The 18,426-nt window shown below is 42.0% G+C and overlaps 1 protein-coding gene across 1 annotated transcript in view; it reads left to right on the forward strand.

The window, feature by feature from the left end:
- TOR4A (torsin family 4 member A) overlaps positions 1 to 18,426 on the forward strand; it is a 297,093-nt gene that overhangs the window by 32,818 nt on the left and 245,849 nt on the right.

Here is an 18,426-nt window from a genome sequence, read left to right on the forward strand (position 1 = left end):
CTTCATATCCTTCTGAAAATTCATGCTAATGAAAAACCTGTTGTTCTATCAACTGTCTGAGTTTGTAAGAGCAATATTTAAAAATTTTCCTTATGTTTGGGCATTTGTCTCCTCATTATTTATGGCTTTGTCCAGATTTCTTGCTCCAAGAGGTTGAGAGCTATCCTAACCTAATAGGCTTCAGTATGTCAGTGGCGGATTAGCCTGGCTAGACAAATATTTTGTCATAATTGTGTGTATTCTAGATGTTTTGCTGTTTGCTGGGAGGAGTTGGGTGTTAAGCGAGCATGCATATAGGAGATATATATATGGGGAATTTTGCTGATACTGGTGGCATTAAGATTTCAAGGAGACAGGGGAAGGTAACATTTTAAAGCTGCCCTCCTATTTCCTGACTTATTATTCAACCCTGTGTCAGAGATGTTTGTTTGAAATACCTTTCTTAAGAGCAATAAGGAAGGTTTCTCTTCAGCACTGGTCTTCTGTATTTCAGTGTTGTATATGTTTCAGCAGCTATGTGTATAGCCAAACCAGTCAAACGTCTGTCAGTCGTAGTCTTACAGAAGGAAGAATCCCTTAATTTTGTAAAGATTTACTAGGGTTTCTTTCCCCAAAGGTGGACAGACCAGTGCCAATATCAGTTATAGCCACATTGCAGTAATTCATCTCCATGCAAAGTTATTAGAGAAATTTGTTTTATTAAAAAAATAAAGAACTCCTAGTTGTTTGTCTCACTAAGATGATTTATTCTGTTCCCAACATCCAGAGTGTGTCTTATAGCTCAGCCATTAAATAGGGCATTCCATGGTAAGGATTGTGGTGGCCCACCATTGGACCAGTAATCAAGGAGCCTCAATCTTCACCACTGGCAACAGTGGGGGACATACACTGACGGGATAAAAAGGTACACATAGAGTATTTCCAGATGCAGCATTCTCCATCAAGTACAATTTCCCTTAAGAGCACACAGAGACCACAGTCATTCTGGGGCTGGTTTCTCCCTCTTTTTCCAGATCCCCAGTAAGACTCCCCACTGGCACACTTGTAGAGTTGAGATCTCAGCTGAGTGGCCAAGCCAAGACCTCCAACACCTTCTCTGTCCAACAAGTGCTTCGTGTCCCTGCCCAAGTAGCTGACACACACACTCTTTAAGGTTGGATACACACACACACACACACACACACACACGTGCGCGCACACACCTGGGAAAGGTTGGCACAGGTTTGCTAGCTATGTACCCTTTTGTCCAGACTGTATGGTAGTTATCACTGCTACCAGCCAACTCTTATCAGCTACTTTAAGGCCCTTAACAAAGGGTATCCAATCTTACTGTGTAATGTTGCCATTAATACAAATGGCAGTTTGAACAAGAGCAAGGTATTAGGAGTGGCCTACACAGTATCACCAAAAAATATCCAAGTACTCTCAGAACTTAACTATCTCTAGACACATCAGCCACAATGAAATATTTAAATATATGTAATAATAAATCAAAAAAGATCAAGAAAATAGTATATAATTACAGTGACATCAGAGTTCAAAACCACAGGAAATATTTAAAACCTTGTAGGGCGGTCTAAAATAAAGAAAGAAAAATATCTAAACTAAGTTTTGTTATATTCCTGACTGTTTTTAAGAGAATTATACTATTCCCTAGTAACTTACTTACTATAGAGCAAGGCAGATGTGTGGTGAATGGATCTTCTAGTTGTCAGGTCCAAGACAGAATACAGAATGCTGTGTCTCACTAAGAGCTTTCTCCAATTAATATCACAACTATTGCTGCTGGCATAACTTGCAGAATGACATCATTGCTTGTCATCTGACTTCTAGTTCCCAGGCCCAAAACAACATTTGATGGCAGCTGGTAGCATTTAGCATCTACCTGTAAGAATACATAGACCTCAGACCTTAGGCAGATGGTGGAAGTCATAAAAGAACTGCATCCCTTCACATTTCAAAACTAGTAATTATTTCACTTTAAAGACAGTTGAGAAAGGTCCCTAGTATAGACATGGTGTGTGTTGTATTTTTATGAAGTTTGCTAGACAAAAAATTAACCTCCTGTGTTCCAGTTTTCGCCATTAAAACAGTTAAAATAGTGCATGTACATTTTTGTTCTCTTCCAGTAGGGCACACTGTGGGTACATTTCAAGCACTTTGCAAAAACCTTTTCAACAGACACATCTGTACTAGCAGTTTGATATATACATGACATACAGTTGTAATACATTTGGAACACAAGCATCTTATATGAATCATGTTGATATTCACAAATGACATACAATTATTTACACAATTCCAGATAGCTGTGCTGGCAGTATCTCCCTTTGTCACAAGGATATTCATCCTGTCCAAAATGGCAGGAGGAGATTTAAGCCATTCTCTTCCTATAAATTTTGACACAGTCAGTCACATGGATCTAATTATAAGACTTGATCCAACAGTAGATTTCTGTAGGTGAAGACAGAATAGTGTGATAATACACTGTTTTATTTAACTTCAGCTCCATCATCAAAAGGATTCTGTAGGTTTGAGTGCTTAACCGCATTTAAATCTTTACTGCATGACCTTTTGCAATTTTTTCCCTTATTTCTTTTCTGTACATCCTTAACAACTTACACATGAAGTTGCTAGACCCATGATTATATTATAGCTCTCTGCTAGATGTAACCATCTTATAGGTTCATAGGTAGTTCATAGCATTGCAGTCCAGAGGACTGTTAAGGAACCTAGCCCAAATTCCCAGTTGTCCCCAAGCACTGTCTAGTTAAGTGATTTGTTCAAGGTCACAATCAGCAAATGAGGGCTGTGGGAATCAAACCCTGTGTAATGGGAACTGCAGCTCAAAGCCTTAGCCCTCTATGCCAACTGCTGGTATGACTCTGACTGACTTGTTTTTATGTGGATAATAGAGCACCTTATTAGTATACACATTCATTGAACAGACAGGACATCAGAAACTACAAGATGAAAATGTTTTACTCGTATACTCAGTCACAAGGTTGCTGCTCTACTGATGTAAAGAGACAGTGCCTCTTGCAAGGCATTTCCCCCTCCCTTGAAACACTCTCACAATAGATTTCAAAAGAAAATTCAGTCTGATTTTGACAGAAGTAAAACATCATACCTCATCCTATTTTTCCTCTCTATATCCGCCATACCACATTGTGTACATATAGTACTTTTTAGTTTCACTACTCACAGTGAGCCCAGACTGTATTTTAGCTGTAGTGTTGGCTTATTCATTCTGTTTTATAATTTGGACACATAAGGAGTATGGTTTTCTTTACAGATCTGGAGTCTGTTATAAAAGGCCTTTGACTTAAACACAGTTTTAATAAACAAGTACAATTTTACAAATGACCTAGTGAATATTGCTATGCATTGTACTCATTGCATTTTGCTAACTTCCTAGTTCTCCTGTACCAGTTAATAGACACTGTATGGAACACTGCACAGAGTCTAGTCCTTTTTGCTCTGGGTAATGCCCACTGCATATTTTCCATTGTCAAAATGCACAACTTAATGGTTTGTCCTGTACATATTTAATAGTGCACAGTTTGAAGACTTCACAGTGAAGTACGTGCCATAGTCTGTATCACACAATTACAAATAAACAGGATTAGGGTCTTTTTTTTTTTTTTTTTTTTCTTTTTACATATTTCTGGTGACAAACAGCAGAAATTATTCTAAAATGAGAATTTTTTAATTTAATTGTTTATATTTGCTTACCAGGGTAGTGCACTAATCTCAATGGAATATTTGCAGGGACAGTCCGGGTGAATAGGATCACATAAGAAATGAATGCAACATATTTACAGATACAAAGATATGCTAAAACACATGTACATACATACACATGTACATACATACATACAGATGCAAGAATACGTTACAACATTTAGTTCTAGAAGCACTTCACGGTGTGCAAACATGGATGAAGAAATGGCATCATGCCTAGCACAGCTTTCTGGATAAGATGTAGCCAAAATACATGAGATGGCTTATGCTATAGAGATAGCAGCATATTATTATACACATAAATGTATAAATATAAGAAGAGATAAGTGTGAATGGTTGCAGGAAAGGACATCATGTGTAGAAGACAGAGAAACGAGAGGCATGCAGAGGGAAGAGGAGTAGAAAGGAGATGAAGTGTGACAGATGCTAAAAGAAGAGGAAAGTAAGATCGAGAAGCAGTAAGTGAGAGGAAGACCAAGGTGAGATAAGGAAAGACGAAATAGGGATAAAGGGGTGTCAGACATTTGTAGGGATCATATAATGTGACCTGTGTGAATGCAGTTGCACTTTGTGAAGAAATGTTCCCTAAGCTTTTGTCTGAAGTTTGAGTACTTCTGGACGTCTCTGATTGAGAAGGGGATATACCCCATAGTTTATGTGCAGGCATGGAGAATGCATGGTCAGTACAGTGAAGGTTACCTTTCTGAAGTTATTAGGGTGCATTGAGATTGAGAGATACCCCTAAGATTACATGTGGGGGTTTTGGTATATGTGGGCTGTATTCTACACTAACTACAGAATGAACTGGCACCCCATCTAAGTACCATGTTCACTCATAGCCTCATCTCAGGCTTTGTGCCCACTGAATGGTGCACTGCAACGGTTATCTCACTCCACAAAGGGAAAGCCACGACAGACCCCCAGAACTACCGCCCCATTAGCCTGACGAGCCTAGTCTGCAAGGCCATGGAATGTATCATCATAGAACTCATAAACAAAGACATTGGTAATCTCCAGACTCTGGACCCCACACAGTTCGGGTTTGTAAAAGGCAGATATGTCTCCTAAACCTGATAGACTTCTTTGAAGCAGTCACCAAAGCCATAGATGAGGGTAAGCGGGTTCACACATCCTATCTAGATCTTGCCAAGGCTTTCGACACCATCCCCCACTCTGGAATTATAGATAAACTCATTAAACTAAGTATAAATCCCTATGTCACAAGATAGGTTGCCATTTGGCTTACTGACAGAGCCCACACTGTGAAAGTAGCAGACTCCAAATCTGACTTCAGACCAGTGACAAGTGGAGTACCACAGGGTTCAGTCCTTGGTCCCCTCCTGTTTTGGTATCTACTTTCTTTGGCTAACTAAGTTTGCAGATGACTGCAAAATAGGAGCCATAATCAAACTCCTAATGATGTAGACGTCCTACAAAAGGGCCTCACTGAGACAGATGCCTGGTGTCAGAGCCATGGGCTCAAACTCAATGCCAAAAAGTGCATTGTCATCCCCTTTGGTAAAAACTCTGTACCCATGAACTACCACATAGTCGGTAGTCTACTTAACACTGAAAGTGTGATAAGAGACTTTGGGACACAGCTGGACAGTAGCCTCTCCTTTGATAATCTCATCGCCACACTGGTCAGGAAATCCTTCTGCATGGCACACCTCATCACAAAAGGTTTCTCATCCAGAAAAAAAAGAGGTCATTGTTCCCCTCTACTCATCACTCCTTAGACCCATTATAGAGTACAGTGCCCCTTTTGGTATGTACCTCACACGACATCTACAACAACTGGAAAGGCTGCAGAAATACCTCACAAAGAGGATTACTGGCCTCAAACAGATGCCCTATGCAGACAGTCTCAAAAAACTCCAGCTTTACTCCGTCGCATATTGCCTACTCAGAGGCGATCTCTGCTAACATACAAAGCTATGTAAAACCCAGAGCTGTTGGACATGCTCCACTTAAAGAAATCCCAATCCCTCCGAGCTACACACTTTAGGGACCTAAATCATGTCACCACAATAAACAGAACATGCTGGAGGGATAGATTCATGTCCCAGAGACTTCCCATACTCTGGAACAAACGACATGTCTATGTCAAACAGAGCTCCTCATTAGCACTCTTCAAGAAAAATATTGATGATTGGATGGGAAATAGAAAATTCACCCTGGGGATCACTTCTGTGGCTCTGCTTCACAGGGCCACAGGAAAATAATATTCCTGGGAGGCGAAAGCCAGGGTACCTTTTTTGGCTAGGCTTTTATAGGCCCTAGGGCCAATAGCTTAGTATCTACCTATGAACCTATACGAGTTTGAGTAAGAGGGGAAGCTGTATTAGGAGAAAGGGCTTTGTGAATTAGTAATCATAGTAGGAGATTTGTTCTCAGAAGCATTTGGAGCTTTTGGCTTTGGCAACAGTCAAGCAGTTGTGTTAATTACTGGAGGAGTTAGCATTTAACTGGCAGATTTTACTAGAGAGAGTGCATAGTAAATGGTTTAAATTCCCCAGTCTTTTGAACTATATTTAGATATGTTTCTCAATCCTTTTCTGCATTTTTCTACTTGTTTCTCTTAGACTAGATTTCTGTACTTGATAAGCCAGTTAACATAACAGTCAAACCACCCATTTGTCTAAAGCTAAAAATATAGCTTTTCAGGTAGTATGAAAATTTAATGGCACAAAGTTAGTGTAAGATGTTGACCTTAATATAAAAGTAACTTGTGCTACAACAAACAAAGCATTCATTGATAATATTGAGCTAGTTGCACATAATTAGGTATTATACAATGACTGGCCATTAACATTCCAAAACAAGCACGCCGATTGGTCAACCCAATCAAGCGTGCCGATTGTAAATCCGAGAATATACCAATGGAAAAAGGTCCAGTATATCTCATAAAATTTTTACGTTTTTCTCTTTTTTTTATTAATAAATTTACAAAACCAAAGACCTCAAACAAATGAGAGTGATGACGCAGAGAAAAATAAGAGGATAATAAGGTACATTATGCAAAACTATAAACTTACTTGATTATCCTTTTATAAACATTAAAAGTCTGTTGGTTTCTTTTTTAAAAAAAAGCAATGGAGCTCTTCCTTCTCCGTTACTTCCTTTGCACAGCGCTGATGTACTGCGTACGCATAGGAACTCAAGTCCCATACGCATGTGCAGTACATCAGAAAAGCCTGGTGGAAGGGCACCACAGAGGCATTATATAAAGGCATTATTTAAGAAAAGTAAGTTTTTTTTTCTTAAATAATGTCATTGTATAATAGCAATAACTGACTCCGTGGTGTGGTATATTGAAGATTTACCCACAGTTGACTTTATTTAATCACTTGGGCTTCACCTCATGGGTAAATCTTCAATATACCACACCGACATTATCGGTTATTGCTATATAAGACCACAGTCCAAGTGCCTTTCTGCAATCTAATCTGTGATTCTTTCAGTGTTATGTTGTCTAGTGGCACATTTTATCACAAATAAGGTATTGTCATTGTTATCATAAACACCTTTTTCCATATGTTTCTTACATAATGCCAAGGTGTCATGTCAACTTTTGCCACTTCCCATGATTCAAAGCCATTTTTCTACCATCCTTGACAGTCATGCTTAACTGCTTCCGGTCTTCAGTCAATATAGTCTATCTTTCAGACATGCTTATTACTTCTTGCTTTTGTTCCTGTCTTCTCTGAAGTCTTCTTTACCAAGTCTCATCCTGCTTTTCTGCACATGTGAGCTGTAATCTCCTCACCCTGAACTCTGTAGTTGTTGCTACCTTGGCTATTGCTCTGATACCGTTATTCTGTCATGTTTCCTGTAGTGTGATCCTACCACCCATCTCAGACACTTATCTCTATCACATTAAGCTTCCTCAGTAGCTCTGACTTTACTCAGGTTTCCGTGACGGGCAGAATCACTGGTCACACCCTTGTTTTGTATATCTTACTTTGCAGCTTCATTGCCATTCTTCTGTCATATTGCCCTTGACACTTTTGTGTCAGTTCGCAGCAGCACATCTGATTCTATTATTGACCATTTTCATTCAAATTGCCATTCTCCTCAGCCACACCTTCCAGATACTTCATGCTACTAACCTGTTCCACAGTGCTCCTGATTCTGTCTCAGTTTTGAGCTTCTGATTTCTCCCATTTGCTGCCATCACCACTGTCAAGTCTGTACTCAATCTCATCCCATGTTCCTTCAGTTTTATAATCCATTTCCCTATTGTTTGCTGAAGTTTCTGTTCAGAGTCTGTAGTGCCACATAATCTACATACAGCAGTTTTATTCATCTGTCCACTCTGACCTGTTTGCTAATGTTGTAAATTAACACTGAGAACAGGAGTGAGTGCAGATCTGAACTCTGATGCACAACCATTCCTATGGTCTTGTCTTTCAGTCTTTGTACTTACAATGACAGCATTTGTGCAAGTTATCTGGAACTTCAGGCCAGTTCTGGACTGCCTAAATTACCCTTCTTGAGGCCTCATCATATGCTTTTTCCAAGTCCACGAATGCCCAGTTATACTCTGACTAATAATACAGCTCTATAAAAATGATGAAATCTGAAAAACAGTTGCATCCAGTTAGGTATTCTTAAAAACAGTATTATAATGAAAAGTCCTACTCTATATAGTTTGAAATGGAGACTGTTGTTATACAAACTCCTAGACTGTAGCTGGATGAGGCGTTAAACCAAAGTTTCTTCTGTATGAGTTGGTGGTAGTCCAGGTAGATGTCTGGTACTCACTAATACGGGAGCGTGCTGCTCACCTCCTACTGTAATGTCTTCCCTTTTAAGTTTAGACCACAAAATGGTTTCCTTTGAAGTAAAAAATAAAACCTAGCCCTCCAGCTAGACCTGGAATATTCAGGAACTAGTCTAAGGCTAACTTCCTCCTATTAAGTGATAACCTGGCAAAATTTCAAGCCCCATAAGCCCTGAGAAAATGGCTGCCTATGCAGACCTGTTGACAGAAACCCTGTACAAGCATGTTAATAGCTGCATAGAGGCAGCTGTACCTACCAGGAAGGAGTACAGAACTAACTCAAAAAGCAAGCCGCCCTGGCAGAATCACAAAACCAATAGGCTGTATAACACAAGGAAGAAAATCATGAGAAAATTATGGCAAAATTAGGAAGTGCAGCACCCAGCAGGATAAAAGCATTCTCTTCAAACTAAACAAACAACTGAAAGGACAAATAAAGTCTACTAAAGCCAAATGTGAGGTAAATTTGGCCTCCCAGGTCAAGGACAAGCCGCAAGGCATTCTTTAGCTATGTCTGCAACCTCAAAGGCAATACACAACTGTGTGCAGAGCTTATTGTAAATTGAGCCACTTATACTGAGCTAGAAGATATTGCAAACCTCATGGCTGTTAAATTCAGCTCCAACTTTACCCCTCTCTCCTCCCTTAACCTTCTCTCAAGAAATACCATCAAATGCAACTCCCCTGCCATCACTAGGGAACCGTTCCTTAATGCTCTCTCTAAGGCCAAGAACACTGCATCACTGGGCCCAGACAATATCCCAGGATGCCTTCTAAATAGCACAAAACATGATGTATAAGGCCCTCTGGAATTACTATTTAACTGTAGTCCCCAAACAGATTTCATGCCTCATGAATGGAGAAAAGCAACAGTCATATTCCTTTGCACAAAGGTGGGCCACCTACTGATCAGAAAAACTACAGACCCACAAGTCTCGCTAGTCTTACACGTAAACCCATGGAAATAATTTCTATGGAAATCATCAGTGGTGATATAGTAAATCTCCAGACACTGGATCCAACCCAGTTTGGTTTCGTCAAGGGCAAGTCATGCTTACCCAACCTGGTGGACTTCTTTGAGAATGTAACCAAAGCAATGGATGAGGACTGAATGGTTCACACTGTACCCAACGTGGGCATTGTAGACAAACTCAACAGGTTAGGTGCAAACCCCTATGTAACCCAGTAGTTAGCCAACCAGCTCTCAGACAGGTCCCAGGAAGTTAGAACAGGGGAGTCCACCTCTACAAAGAGGCCATTCACAAGTGGAGTCCATCACGGATCAGTCCCTGGACCTCTACTTTTTGGCATTTACTTTTATGAAGTCAAGGCCAATGTCAATGGTCTCTGGCTGACTAAATTTGCAGGTGATTGCAAATTAGGTGCTGCCATTGAATACCACACTGACACAAATATTCTCCAGGAAGGGCTGACACAGGCAAAGAATTGGTGTCAGAGCCATGGAGTAAAACTAAATGCCAAGAAATGCATAATAGTATCCTTTGAGAAGTAATCCACCCCCTGGTAGCTATCATATTGGCAAAGCATCCTTTAGATTTGACCCAGTAGTCGGGGACTTGGAGACATACATAGACAGCAATCCAGTAGCCTTTGATCATCACGTGTCTACAGTAGTGAGGAAATTGTTCTAAGTTGGGCAACTTATAAACCAAGGTATGTTATCTACATCCAAGGAAGCAATTGTTCACTGTGTTTGGCATTCATAGGTTCATAGGTAAGTACTAGGCTATCTGCCAGAGGGCATCTATAAGCCTAGCCAGAGTGTGTTGGCTTTTGCCACCCCCTTAGATTAGTTCCCTGTGCCTCACTCCAGCAGAGCCATTCGTTCCCTGTGCCTCTGTCCAGCAGAGCCACTGCAGTGATCCCTGGGGTAACTTTTCTGTTTCCCATCCACTCGTTAAGGTTTCTCTTGAAGAGTGTTAGTGAGGAGCTCTGCCTAATGTAGATTGGAATCCTGTTCCAAAGCATGGGGGTGTCTCTGGGACAGGAATCTATCCCTCCAGCACATCCTATTTATCGTTGTGGTGAGGTTTAGATCCCTAGAGCATGTGGCTCTTGGGGATTTGGTTTTTTTTTTTTTTTTTTTTTTTTAGGTGGAGCATGTCCATCAATTCTGGGTTGGACATAGCCTTGTATGTCAGGCAGAGATCACCTCTGAGTAAGCGGTATGCAACAGAGTACAGCTGGAGATTCTTCAGTCAGGTTGCATAGGGCATATGTTTGAGGCCAGTAATCCTCTTGGTGAGGTACTTCTGTGGTCTTTCCAGCTGTTGCAGGTGTCTTGTAAGGTACATCCCAAATGGGGCATTGTACTCTGCGATGTGTGTGATGAGTGATGAGTAGAGGGGCACAATAACCACTTTTGTTCTAGATGCGAACCCTTTTGTGATTAGGTGGGCCACATAGAAGGATTTTCTAACCACCTTGGCAATATGATTATCAAAGGAAAGATTACTATCTACTTAGGTCCCCAGCTCCTTTATTACATTTTCTGTATTTAGGGGACTAATACGTATGTGGTAGTTTGCGGGTACTTTGTTTTTTTCCAAAGGGGATGACTATGCACTTTTTGGCATTTAGCTTGAGGCCATGATTTTGACACCAGGTGTCCGTCTCAGTGAGACCCTTCTGGAGGATGTCTGTATCAGCTGGATAGTCAATTATGGCCCCCAGTTTGCAGTCATTTGTGAACTTGGTCATCCATAGTCCTCCTGTGCTTGCCTGTACCTCTGAGAAGTATATAGTGAACAGGAGGGGTCCCATGACTGAGCCCTGGGGGACGTCACTTGTAACTGGTTTAGAGTCGAACCTAGAGCCTGCAACTCTCACTGTGTGGGTTCTATCTGTGAGCCAATTGGCAACCCATCTCGTGACGTAGGGGTTTATGTTCAGGCTGGTGAGCTTGTCTATAATACCAGAATGGGGAATGGTGTCAAAAGCCTTTGTGAGGTCTAGGTAGGCTGTGTGGACCACCTTTCCCTCATCTAAGGCCTTGGTAACTGTCTCAAAGAAGTCCACCAGGTTTAGGAGGCATGACCTGCCCTTAACAAAGCCAAACTGGGTAGGGTCCATTGTTTGAAGTATCCAATTTCTCTGTTAATGAATTCCATGATGATGCACTCCATAGCCTATCAGACCTATCGTTGAGTACAGTGCCCCTTTTAGTACCTAACCAGGCATATCCAACAATTGGAGTGTCCACAGAGGTTCCTCACTAAAAGATTACAGGGCTTGCATCCTCTGTCGACCACCTCAAGGCCCTTTCCCAGTATTCCGTCTCCTACAGGCTTTTGAGGGGAGATCTATGGCTGGCATATAGGGGAATTGTCAGATGCAACTCTGGACCCCCTGCATATCCACAAAACAAACAGCACCAGAATTACCCATTCTAAAGACTTGAACATTGCCTGTGATATAAAAAGGATCTACTGGAGAGACAGGCATGTATGCCAGAGACCACACCATCTCTGGAACGGACCATATCCATATGAAGAAGAGTTCCTCCCTAACCCAATTCAAGTTCACCTTTAACAACTGGATGGGGGAAAAGGAAATTCATCCCTGATTTGACACCTATATCTCTAATGGACACAGGCAACACGTAAATGGTTCATCTCCCAAGCCCCTTCTTATAAATGCTTCATCTTCCCAAATGCCTGCTTACACTTATCAAGGATATCAGAACTTGTCAGATATTTGGGAGGTTTAAAAAGGCCCTTGCTGTCATTAGCCTAGTAAACACCTATGATCCTAAGATCCAATGCAGTTATCAACTAGTACATTTTGTTAAAGAAATGTGCATTTCATACACCAATAAATAAATAAATTAAACATTTTCACACCGAAAAGGCATGAGTAACAATGAACAAATGTGATGCTGTAACGCATTACATAAATACTATAAAGACAAGCCCCCTGAAATAAATAAAGCTTTCCATTCAGATAGTAAGAATATACTGCTGTGTAGATTTCCCTTCTGAAAACATCCATGATAAATGATCAGTAATTTTGTTTAATCTCATATCTTATTATTTAGTGTTGCTCTACAAAGTTCCAACCTAAATTTTCCACTGAGTTATTAAAATCCAAGACCCTCAGTAATGCACAAACTTGTACATGGGTCAGGAATTTCTTTCTGTTTATGGTCTCTGCTTACAGTAACCACATCCAATGCTAACTAAAGTTTTCTGGAGCGATCTCACTTTTTTTTTTTTTTTTTTTTTTGGCATGATTCGTCTTAGGTTGGAAAAGTACATTCTTGATGGTTGTCTGTCTTATTTTAGATGTCTTTGCTTGGCACTTCATTAATCTGTTGGGAGTACACAACTGATAGTGCTTCAGACCTCTTACTCACTTGGGGACACATCTCTTAAGTAGATGCATTACACTTCAGTGAAGACCAGCAAATTGAAGCCCATTTGACAGCACCCAGCCATTCAAATAGAGCTTTCAAAACTTTAACTGTATGTATGCTATATATCCAAATAACGCCCCTTTACACTTGCATGAGACGCTGTGATCATTTTCCTTTTTATAAATAACTGTTATGTGTGGAAGGGATGCTGATGTCTAATTTGATGACGCACAGTAGGAAGCTTTCATGTGTCACCTCATGATGTGTTGTCTCCGCCCACTGTACTTCTTTCATAGACCTAATGATGTGCTGTCTCCACCCACTGTACTCAAGTCATGGAAAGAAGTGGCAGTCATTATTAAGGATATTACTTAGCTGAGTATTTATCCACTACTGCTGACTTTTCAGCTGATGAGTTTGTTTGGGAAATGCAGGGTTTCTCTACCACTGGCATAATTTCTGACCACCAAGGGGTGCTCAAGTCTGCAAAGGCCAGTGCAGATGTATGGATTGTCCCTTTCATAGTTCTATCATTGAAAGCGATAATATTAATTAAACAAAAAGTGAATAAAGGAACATCTTAGTATTGAGGTGTTCTCTTCATTCATTACCTATTAAATCCATTTCATTGTCTTCAGGGAGCCAAGGACCATTGCAGCACTCAGTGGTATAAGGGAATAGAATTAATTTTGAACAGAGCACCAACCTGTCAGGCCACACACATGCACACAGGCACAGACACATAAACACACACAGACAAAAATCAATGGGCAGTTTGGACAAATTTGCCTAAAGTGTGTTTCTGGGATGTGGTTGAAAACCAGCTCAGCCACTGAAAAAACATGTAGACACATGCAGAGCTCATGTAATTCACACAGAGCGTATGTCATTTAAGAAACAAACTGGTAAACCAAGTGCTATGAGGCAGCGATGCTAACCTATGTGCCACTATGTCACCCAGATGTCCTTCAAGGATGCATCTGCAGTCCTTACAAATGGGTTGTCCTGTCGTCAGGCAGCCCTTCGGTCGGCCGGATTCTAAAGTCTGGGTCTGGCCTCGGCTGGTGTCGCACTTCACCTGACGTCATAGCTGCAGCTTTTCGGGTATAAAGGCATCAGCCGACGCCATTTTCCTCAGTCTTTCTTGCCGCGTGGCGCCCGAAGCAGAAGCTGTTCGCAAGTGCCGGTCGGTCAGATCCAGAGATTACTACTACCGAATACTACTTCGAAGACTTCTAAAAAGCTAAGTACCCCGTTGGGGATTCTTTCTTGCCTCAGCCGATGTCAGAAAAAGTGAATAACCGTTTAACTTGTGGGAAACAAATACCTCATAAAGATTTCCACTCTTACTGCTTACCTTGTTTAGGCCCAGACCACGACGTAGCAGCTTGTTTAGCCTGTGCATCTTTTAACCGACTGACGCTTAGACGTCGGTCTGAGTTTGCTGAACAGTTTTTCGGCTCTGATTTCGCGTACATTATGCCATCGGATCCTCCGACTTCACAAGTTGCTAAAAAACGCAAAGAAAAGGACCGACATTCGCGGTCCGCGGTTTCGGCTGAAACCGCGGTTAAGCAAACCGCGAGTGTCTCTGTTTCGGCCGAAACCGAGCAAACGGTTCTAACTTCAGCCGAATCCATGCCTTCTACCGAGGCCTCTTCTAACCTGGTAGAATCGGCCTCTGAAATCCAACCTACTGCTGTGGTTTCACAGGAATTATCGGACACCATTCCCCTGGATGTTTCAACCCCTGCACGTGGTGCTGCTAGGCCTCCTGCAGCCATGTCCATAAAGGCCTTTGCCAGGGCTAAAGCAGCCAAAACTTCTAAGTCTGTGCCTGTTAAGCCCCCCTCTCACAGGCCCAGTTCCAGTTCCCAAATGCTTTCTCTGGCAGAGGATCTCATCTCTTTAATAAGGGGATCCCAACATCATCCAGACAGGGCCTCTCAACCACCTCCAGAAAAGAGACCTAGAGCAGAGCCCCCTGAACCCGTGTCCTCGGATGATTCCTCTGAGGATTCAGACAACACAGACCATCCAGAGGCTCCTTTTTCTCCATATGAAGACTCTGATGCTGAGGAGTCTATTCCTTCTGCCTCTCCACCTGAGGAATTCTCCTTTGGGGAAACCTTACATGCCATGAGGGAGCAATTTCAGTGGCAGGGACAAGATTTCTCAGACTCCAGGAAAAGGCTTAGGACTTTTTTGCATTTACCACAACATAGGCCTTTAGCTATACCTCCAGTTCTTTCTGTTGTAGATGATGCATTTAATGATGCTTGTACTGCTCCTGATACTTTACCTCCAGCCCCTGCTAAGCCCGATAGGTTCTACAGGGTCCCGGACACACATCACCATTTATACAAGGCTCCCCTTGCAGATCCCGAGACCATCTCCCAGGGGCCTAAAGCAGTAGCATCTACCTCTGTTAAAAATCCCCTCCCCTCTGAAAGGGAGTCCAGGTCCTTAGAGAGATGGGGTAAAAAAGTATACACCTCTGCTACTCTGTCAGCTAGGGCATTGAACTGTCAGTTTCATATGATCCAATATCAGGAGTTTATGCTTGATCAGTTAACTAAGAAACTGTCCTCTGATGACACTTTAGATAATAAATATGTTCTAGAAATGGTACATAACATTCAACAGGTTAGTAACCATTCTTTAAAATGCAGCTATGATGCACTGGAGGCTTCCTTTAGATCAGCCATGACTGGCACAGTTATCAGAAGGCATGCATGGTTGAAAGAACAGGCCTTGCCGGATCATGTTAAAGCAAAACTATTAGATGCTCCTATGGATAAGGTCAATTTATTTGGTTCTCCTGCTCAGCAGGTACTTAAGAAAATGGAAGAGAAGGCAAAATCTGTACAAACAGTGAAAGATTTCTTACAGGTTCAGCCTCCAAGGTTTAGCAGGAACTGGCCTTCCAAAAATTGGTCCTTTCCAGACTCCTCTAAAGCACAGAGAGGCAGGAATAGGCGTTCAAGAGGCAGAAATCAATCCAGAGGAGGTGCCTACAGAGGACGCCAGTGGCAGGGAAACAACCAGCGAGGAACAGACGCAACTATTACCACTGCAACAGGACAATCACAGTGACTTGACTCTGGCACCGCCTACCAGGGAACAGATAGCAGCACCCTTAGGCGGAAAGCTAGTCTTATTTTCAAAAAACTGGCACTGCATCACAAGGGACAAGTGGATTTTGCAAACTATAGACCAAGGTTACAGACTTCATTTCCATACCTTACCAGGAAAAAGAGGAATGCCAAACCTACCACCAAATCAAAAGACAGAAGCTCTAAAACAAATAGCTCAATTAGCAAGAATGAGAGCTGTGGAAAAGGTACCATCTATGGAACAAGGAAAGGGATTTTACTCCAGACTCTTCCTGGTACCAAGAAAAGAGAAAAACTGGAGGCCTATTCTCGACCTGTCCGCTTTAAACACATACATCATTGTTCCAAAATTCAAAATGCTGACCCTACAGCAGCTTCTTCCCATGCTGGGCAAGGAGTCTTGGCTGGTGACTCTAGATCTCAAGGAGGCATATCTGCACGTCCCCATACGACCAAATTGCAGAAGATACCTCAGATTTCTTGCAGGATCAGAGCATTATCAATTCTCAGCATTGCCTTTTGGCTTTGCGCCCAGAGTGTTCACGAAATGCCTGGCATCAGTAATTGCTCATTGCAGGCTTCAGGGAATCCAAATTTATCCATACCTGGACGACTGCCTGATACAAGCAGACAACAAAAACAAACTAGCAGAAGACTTACAAAGAGTCATTTACTTGCTGCAAGCCCTGGGATATACAGTCAATATAAAAAAGTCAAGGCTGATACCATCCCAAAGAATAACCTTCTTAGGTGCAGAATTGGACACAACAAAGCAGATGGCATTCCTAACTGCAGAAAAACAAGAACAACTTCCTCTCTACTTCTTGGCATTAACAAAACAGAACCAACTAACAGCAAGAAAAATACTGCAAGCCCTGGGCTTCATGGCATCCTGCATACTTCTGGTCCCTCATGCCAGACTGCATATGAGAAAGCTACAGTGGTACCTGAAGAATTTATGGTCTCAACACAGGCACAGCCTAGAAACCAAAATACCACTAATCCCATGCCTGAAACAAGAGTTCCTATGGTGGGCTCAGGCATGTCAGTCAAACACAGGTTTGCCCTTTTACAGCATTCAACCAAGCCAAACCATCACAATGGACGCCTCAGACCTCGGTTGGGGGGCCCACATGCTGGACAAGTGCATACAAGGCCTATGGACTCAAGATCAGCTGCGCCTGCACATAAATCTAAAGGAAATGCTGGCAGTAAAACTGGCAATTCAGAATTTCAGACCATTCCTCCAAGAAGGGCAGTTGATTATAAGGACAGACAACACCACAGTCATGTGGTACATCAACAAACAGGGAGGCACACATTCATACCCTTTATGCCGGATGGCACTGGACCTATGGAATATGGCTCTGAGCTACAACATTCAGTTGCAAGCAATTTTTGTACCGGGAAAAGAAAACATCCTAGCAGACATATTAAGCAGAACTACCATGGATGCCCACGAATGGATGCTACACCCGGACATCTTCAAGGCCATCACAAGGAAATGGGGACTACCACAAATAGACTTATTTGCATCCCCACTCAATCACCAGCTCAAGAAATTCTGCACAAGGACGTACCACCCACTTGCTTGGAAGGTGGACTCTCTATCCTTCAGTTGGAAAAGCCTGACAGCATATGCATTCCCACCTCTTCCTTTGATGCACAAGGTGCTATTGAAGATCAAAGAGGAATGTCCAAGGATCATTCTGATAGCTCCAGACTGGCCAAGACAACATTGGTATCCACTGCTGAGGAGCATGTCTCGGGGACAAATGTGGACACTACCCCAGAACCCATTGCTGTTAACACAGAACGGCTACAACACCCTGCATCCAAACCTGAAAACACTGCAGCTGACTGCCTGGAACATTACATAAGAGTAACTAACCCAAATTTATCCCAAAGGGTTAAAGACATTATCCTTGAGGCCCGCAGACCTTCAACAAGAAGGAATTATGCAGGAAAATGGAAAAGATTTCTCATTTGGAGTACTGAAAAGGGAAAAGATGTGTCAATGGTAAACATAGCCAACATCCTGGAGTACTTGGCAGAGCTCTTCCATACAGGCCTGTCCTATTCCTCCATCAAGATACATGCATCAGCTATTTCGGCAGAATACAGCTTCGATCCCCCTGTCTTCTCGCATCCTCTGCTCAGACAGTTTCTGAGAGGAATTAAAAATGTAAAACCTCCTAGGAAACCACCATTGCCATCATGGCACTTGAACTTTGTGCTAGAAAAATTGACACTCCCTCCTTTCGAACCAGCAGCAACAGCAGAACTACAATACCTATCCTGGAAGACTGCTTTCCTGCTGGCAATCACCTCAGCAAGAAGGGTTTCTGAACTACAGGCGTTAATGGCAGTACAACCTTTCCTGATCTTCCATCAAGACAGAGTGT

Source organism: Protopterus annectens, chromosome 14.part0 (assembly GCF_019279795.1).
Source record: "Protopterus annectens isolate FY-2018-M chromosome 14.part0, PAN1.0, whole genome shotgun sequence".
Taxonomy (NCBI): Eukaryota; Metazoa; Chordata; order Ceratodontiformes; family Protopteridae; genus Protopterus; species Protopterus annectens.